Here is a 7,457-nt window from a genome sequence, read left to right on the forward strand (position 1 = left end):
CCAAACTGAGGTTACATTCACAACAGCCAATGGTAAAGACTTATACACAGCGCCTGGGAGGAGGAGAAACGTCCCTTCAGGCGACCACTCGAAACATTATAAGAATCTTTACCTTCAGTCCATTCAGGAAGACTTTTGTTTTCACTTTCCTCGCTACTGCCTAAACTATTTTCCTAACAGTAACTTCAGCCTATTAGGCTCTGAATATTAAAACAAGATTATTTAAGTGGAGTCGTAGTATGACAGATGTATATCAGAGGATCCTAGGACTGTAATGGAGACTTGGTAATGAATCAGGACTCTCCTGACGTGCACTTTGGTATCCTTCCTGATGACGTCGCCAGATGTCTCACTGACGTCACGGCATTCTCGGGCAGCACTGGGCATTCCCAGTGCCCGGTAATACTCCGGATTTTGTCCTTAAAACCCAGTGAAGACTCTTGGTTAACAGTAACGAGTCTATGAATGTTAAATCATGAAAGCCGCAAATAACGATGGAAATCAACAATTTGGCTTCGTTGTGTTTACTGGAGATCTGGAGTTTAACTGGAGAGGGTTTCGGGGGTCAACGCCCCCACGGCCCGGTCTGAGACCAGGTCTCACGGTGGATCAGGGCCTGATCAACCAGGCTATGCTAAGTTAAAATAATAATTACCGATGGATGCCAATAATAATAATAATAATATTGATGTAAATACAAATGTAGAACTTCAGAATAACATTTTATAAAAGCATCGGAATATTTAACATGAGTAAAAACAATTATTTTATTGTTCTGGTTAGCCGGACTTGAGTCCTGGAGGTAGATAGTACAGTGTCTACGCTCTGAAGGTCTGGATGTATGTTACAGTGTCTGAACTGTAGTGTTAGAACGCCTCTAGCAAGACAGTGATGGCGTGAATGATGATGGAAGCGTTTCTTTTTCGGGTCACCCTGCCTCGGTGGGAAACGGCCGATGTGTTAATATAAAAAAATAGGGTGTATTCTAACAAATTAGCGATGAAACTGACGAGATAATTTGTTATAATTAGCAAAATTGGATACATCAGCAGCGTGATGACTCCCTATTTTATATGATAATTACACGGTGAGAACAAAGCCTAGCTATGTTTTCCAATTATATTTCATCAGGTAGGATGAAATCTGTCAGCCTGACATGCATCTGGGTGTTGTCAACTATCGTGAGTTATACTCTGGGCAGGACCTGAGGTATGGGTAAGTCTTGACGAGCGAGACATGTGGGCAGTCACCTTACTGGCGAGACTTACAAGAAAGTCTACTTACGGGGGGAGACGTCTGGGAAAGTCTCCTTAGTCTTCACAGGTCAGAAATACTGACAGTTTTCTTTATGAGCGAGAAGTATAAAAAGTTTCTATTGCGTTCTATCTTGCCTAGTTGTGAAACTGTGTAATGGGTGTTTTATTAGGTTTATAAAGCACGGGCAGATATTTAGATGTATGTCTCAGTGTATGTACATTGAAGAGGATCCCAGAAGGGGATCAAGATATACAGACTAATTAATCTTCTGTGTTTGTCTCCATGTGGAGTATATATAATATATATATATATATATATATATATATATATATATATATATATATATATATATATATATATATATATATATATATATATATATATATATTGTGTGTGTGTGTGTGTGCCTAGAGGGTGTTCCGAGGGTCAAAGCCCCCGCGGCCCGGTCCATGACTAGATCTTGCGATGGATCAGGGCCTGATCAATCAGGCTGTTACTGCTGGCTGCACGCAAACAGACGTACGAACCACAGTCAGGCTGGTCAGGTACTGACTTTAAGTGCCTGTCCAGTTCCATCTGGAAGTCAGGGGTCTATTGGCACTTATTGTGTTGTCTCTTAATGTACCCATGACAACTCCTGCTTTTCACTGGTGGGGATGCTACACCGCCTGCCGAGTCTTTTGCTCTCGTAGGGAGTGATTTCTGTGTGCAGATTTGGGACTAGTCTGTCTAGGACAGACTGAGGAGTACAGGCCAACAGATTTCAACCGTTTCCAGCATCTGAGGTACTTTATTGCACTTATACGTCCAGTGAAAGTTATCTGCATATTCTCCAGGTATGCAATTTCGCCTGCCTTGTAAGGGGCTGTTTACAACAGTACTCCAGCCTAGAGAGAACAAGCGATTTGAAAAGAATTATCATTGGCTTGGCATCCCTAGTTTTGAAGGTTCTTATCCACCCTACCATTTTCCTAGTAGATGAGTAGATGTGGTAGAGACATTGTTGTGATCTTTGAAAGGTTATAATTATTTAACCATAATTTTTAAGGGAGTGGACCGGTAAGCCATCTGAAGGCCTCAGTCAGATGACCAAGAGCTCCGACGGCGGGTCATCATCTGACAAAGACCTGCGTCAGGAAACACTTGTTCTGTTTCCTGACAAACCTTACTTAACCTTTGAAAGTGAGATTCTCTGACATTATCACTCCCAGGTCCTTCACATTAGTTTTTCGCTCTATTGTGAAGTTGGAATTTGTTTTATACTCCGATCCAGTTTTCATTTCCTCAAGCTTTCCATAGCGGAGTAATTGAAATTTATCCTCATTGAACTTCATATAGTTTTCTAAGACCCATTTAAAGACTTGGTTAATGTCCGCTTAGAGATTTGCGGTGTCAATGGATGACACTTTTCATTCTATTTTTATTGTTTTTTTTTAAGTTACAAAAATATGTTTTAATTAGAATGTTAGAACCCCTCAAGGGAGGTGCCAGGATGCTGTCGAGGGACTATTGATCAAAGGAATTAGGCCTCTTCCCTCCTTGGATCGAACCAAATTGCCTCCCATTCTCAAGTGTTGTATGACATCTCCTACGGATTTAGTGCATCACGAACTGAAGTCCTGCTGAGGAACTGTAGGGATATTCTGGGCCAAGTTATCAGAGTATGGCAGTTATAATTGTATGCGGTATAGAATATTGATTATATATAGTGTAGAATACTGAGTATATGTAGGTTAGAATACTGAGTATATGTAGTGTAGAATACTGAGTATATGTAGGTTAGAATACTGAGTATATGTAGGTTAGAATACTGAGTATATGTAGTGTAGAATACTGAGTATATGTAGTGTAGAATACTGAGTATATGTAGGTTAGAATACTGAGTATATGTAGGTTAGAATACTGAGTATATGTAGGTTAGAATACTGAGTATATGTAGGTTAGAATACTGAGTATATGTAGGTTAGAATACTGAGTATATGTAGGTTAGAATACTGAGTATATGTAGTGTAGAATACTGAGTATATGTAGTGTAGAATACTGAGTATATGTAGTGTAGAATACTGAGTATATGTAGTGTAGAATACTGAGTATATGTAGTGTAGAATACTGAGTATATGTAGTGTAGAATACTGAGTATATGTAGGTTAGAATACTGAGTATATGTAGGTTAGAATACTGAGTATATGTAGTGTAGAATACTGAGTATATGTAGTGTAGAATACTGAGTATATGTAGTGTAGAATACTGAGTATATGTAGTGTAGAATACTGAGTATATGTAGGTTAGAATACTGAGTATATGTAGGTTAGAATACTGAGTATATGTAGGTTAGAATACTGAGTATATGTAGTGTAGAATACTGAGTATATGTAGGTTAGAATACTGAGTATATGTAGTGTAGAATACTGAGTATATGTAGGTTAGAATACTGAGTATATGTAGTGTAGAATACTGAGTATATGTAGTGTAGAATACTGAGTATATGTAGGTTAGAATACTGAGTATATGTAGTGTAGAATACTGAGTATATGTAGTGTAGAATACTGAGTATATGTAGGTTAGAATACTGAGTATATGTAGTGTAGAATACTGAGTATATGTAGGTTAGAATACTGAGTATATGTAGGTTAGAATACTGAGTATATGTAAGTTAGAATACTGAGTATATGTAGTGTAGAATACTGAGTATATGTAGGTTAGAATACTGAGTATATGTAGGTTAGAATACTGAGTATATGTAGTGTAGAATACTGAGTATATGTAAGTTAGAATACTGAGTATATGTAAGTTAGAATACTGGAGTTTACCTGGAGAGAGTTTCGGGGGTCAACGCCCCCGCGGCCCGGTCTGTGACCAGGCCTCCTGGTGGATCAGCCCCTGATCAACCAGGCTGTTGCTGCTGGCTGCACGCAAACCAACGTACGAGCCACAGCCCGGCTGATCAGGAACTGACTTTAGGTGCTTGTCCAGTGCCAGCTTGAAGACTGCCAGGGGTCTGTTGGTAATCCCCCTTATGTGTTAGAATACTGAGTATATGTAGGTTAGAATACTGAGTATATGTAGGTTAGAATACTGAGTATATGTAAGTTAGAATACTGAGTATATGTAAGTTAGAATACTGAGTATATGTAGGTTAGAATACTGAGTATATGTAGGTTAGAATACTGAGTATATGTAAGTTAGAATACTGAGTATATGTAAGTTAGAATACTGAGTATATGTAGGTTAGAATACTGAGTATATGTAGTGTAGAATACTGAGTATATGTAGTGTAGAATACTGAGTATATGTAGTGTAGAATACTGAGTATATGTAGTGTAGAATACTGAGTATATGTAGTGTAGAATACTGAGTATATGTAGGTTAGAATACTGAGTATATGTAGTGTAGAATACTGAGTATATGTAAGTTAGAATACTGAGTATATGTAAGTTAGAATACTGAGTATATGTAGTGTAGAATACTGAGTATATGTAAGTTAGAATACTGAGTATATGTAAGTTAGAATACTGAGTATATGTAAGTTAGAATACTGAGTATATGTAAGTTAGAATACTGAGTATATGTAGTGTAGAATACTGAGTATATGTAAGTTAGAATACTGAGTATATGTAAGTTAGAATACTGAGTATATGTAAGTTAGAATACTGAGTATATGTAGTGTAGAATACTGAGTATATGTAGTGTAGAATACTGAGTATATGTAGGTTAGAATACTGAGTATATGTAGTGTAGAATACTGAGTATATGTAAGTTAGAATACTGAGTATATGTAAGTTAGAATACTGAGTATATGTAGTGTAGAATACTGAGTATATGTAAGTTAGAATACTGAGTATATGTAAGTTAGAATACTGAGTATATGTAAGTTAGAATACTGAGTATATGTAAGTTAGAATACTGAGTATATGTAGTGTAGAATACTGAGTATATGTAGTGTAGAATACTGAGTATATGTAGTGAGAAAGATTGGTTATATTGAACATTAAGAAGAACTGTTAGTATTACAACATCTCTATATGATGCTCACCAAACGTTATTAAAACCATATGTTTTAACTTCCCCAAAATGTTTTATATAAAGTGGTACTTTAGACTGTATTATACCTTGATAACATTGTGATCACGCTTGCTTGAATTATGATAAGCAGTTATGCTTGATGGATTATATTAGGGTTATCTTGGCCATTAATCATCACTGCACGTCTGTAATAGTCTTATGCTTAATTCAAACAATGCGGAAATTTGAAGCAGCAATATAAAATAATTCTTAAATTTACTAGTGACCATAGTTCCAATGTTTAGATTAGTTTACCTATCGATCTAGTATAGAAAACTAATTTTTAATTTAAAGGGTAACACATCTATAATAATAATCTCTTTTAGTTCTACAAGTACATGTACAAGGTATACAGACCATAGCTGACATCAGTGACATACTACTATATAGAAAACCGCTTGTTGTGCAGAGCAATTCGGCCAAATTAGGTCAATTTTGTCCCCAGGATGCGACCCACACCAGTCGACTAACACCCAGGTACCCACTTGATGGGTGAACAGGGTAAGTAAGTTTATTCGGGTATACACAAATATAGTTACATAGATTATCATACATAGCAGCATATGTGTAGAGAACCCAGGGACAGCAGGTGTCTTATGGAAACACGTCCTAATGTTTACCAGCAGTATCGGGGATTAGGTCCCCGGACCTCAGTGTGTGAGCTGAGTGCGCTAGCGATTGAGCTACGGGACACCCCATTTATCATTGAGAAATACTGAGAGAACGACTATAACCAGCAGCTGAAAGTGGCAACAGACATCACTGAAGCAACATAACCAGAGTTACAACACACTACAACTTATACAGTCATCGGGAGGGGAAGAAACCTCTATGTAAACTTCACGTATATTAAAACAAATACTCTTTTACGGTGCCCAATGCCCTGGTGGCTAAAACTCGTTTCACACGTCGAGCGTCTAGGTTCGATTCCCGGCGAGGGTAGAAACATTAGGCGTGTTTCTTTACACTGGTTGTCTATGTTCTCCATCAGGAAAATGGGTACTTGGGAGTTAGTGGACTAGTGTGGGTCGCATCCTGGAACAAAACTGACCTAATTTGCCTGAAATGCTCTGCATAACCAGCGACTTTCTATGTAACATTGATGTCAGCTATGGTCTGTATACCTTGTACATGTACTTGTAGAAATATAGATATTATACATGGACAGTTGCCACACCTTGCATCATTATGTACTGGAATGCGATCAAATTAGTATCAATTCAGAGACAAGTCACCCAGAAATGTCAAAGTATATCCACAGCGTTATATTACAAACCATTCTGGAAAAATACCCTGACTTTCCTCACTGCAAATAAAGCATTACCACGTGTGTGTACTCACCTAATTGTGGTTGCAGGGGTCGATTCATAGCTCCTGGCCCCGCCTCTTCACTGGTCGCTACTAGCTTCTCTGAGTCCCTGCTCCACCAGCTTCATCACACTTCGTCTTAAAACTGTGTATGGTACCTACCTCCACTACATCACTTTCCAGACTATTCCACTTCCTGACAACTCTATGACTGAAGAAATACTTCCTAACATCCCTTTGACTCATCCAAGTCTTCAGTTTCCAATTGTGACCCCTTGTTTCTGTGTCCCATCTCTGGAACGTTCTGTCCTTGTCCACTTTGTCAGTTCCTCGCAGTATATTAGTCGTTATCATGTCGCGTGTGTGTGTGTGTCTGTACTCACTTATTTGTGGTTGCAGGGGTCGATTTATAACTCCTGGCCCCGCCTCTTCATTGGTCCACTCTGTTCCTTCCATGAGCTTTATCATACCTCTTCTTAAAGCTGTGTATGTGCCTCCACTACCTCACTTTCCAGACTATTCCACTTCCTGACGACTCTCTGTGTGTGTGTACCCCTCAAGGAAGGTTCCTTGATGTTGGTGAGGGGCTCTTGATTTAGGGAATTGGATCTGTGCTCCAGTTCCCCGAATTAAGCCTGAATGCCTTCCACATCCCCCCCCCCAGGCGCTGTATAATCCTCCGGGTTTAGCGCTTCCCCCTTGATTATAATAATAATAATGTGTGTGTGTACTCACCTAGTTGTACTCACCTAGTTGAGGTTGCAGGGGTCGAATCCAAGCTCCTGGCCCCGCCTCTTCACTGGTCGCTACTAGGTCACTCTCCCTGAACC

Source organism: Cherax quadricarinatus, chromosome 32, assembly GCF_038502225.1.
Source record: "Cherax quadricarinatus isolate ZL_2023a chromosome 32, ASM3850222v1, whole genome shotgun sequence".
Lineage (NCBI taxonomy): Eukaryota > Metazoa > Arthropoda > Malacostraca > Decapoda > Parastacidae > Cherax > Cherax quadricarinatus.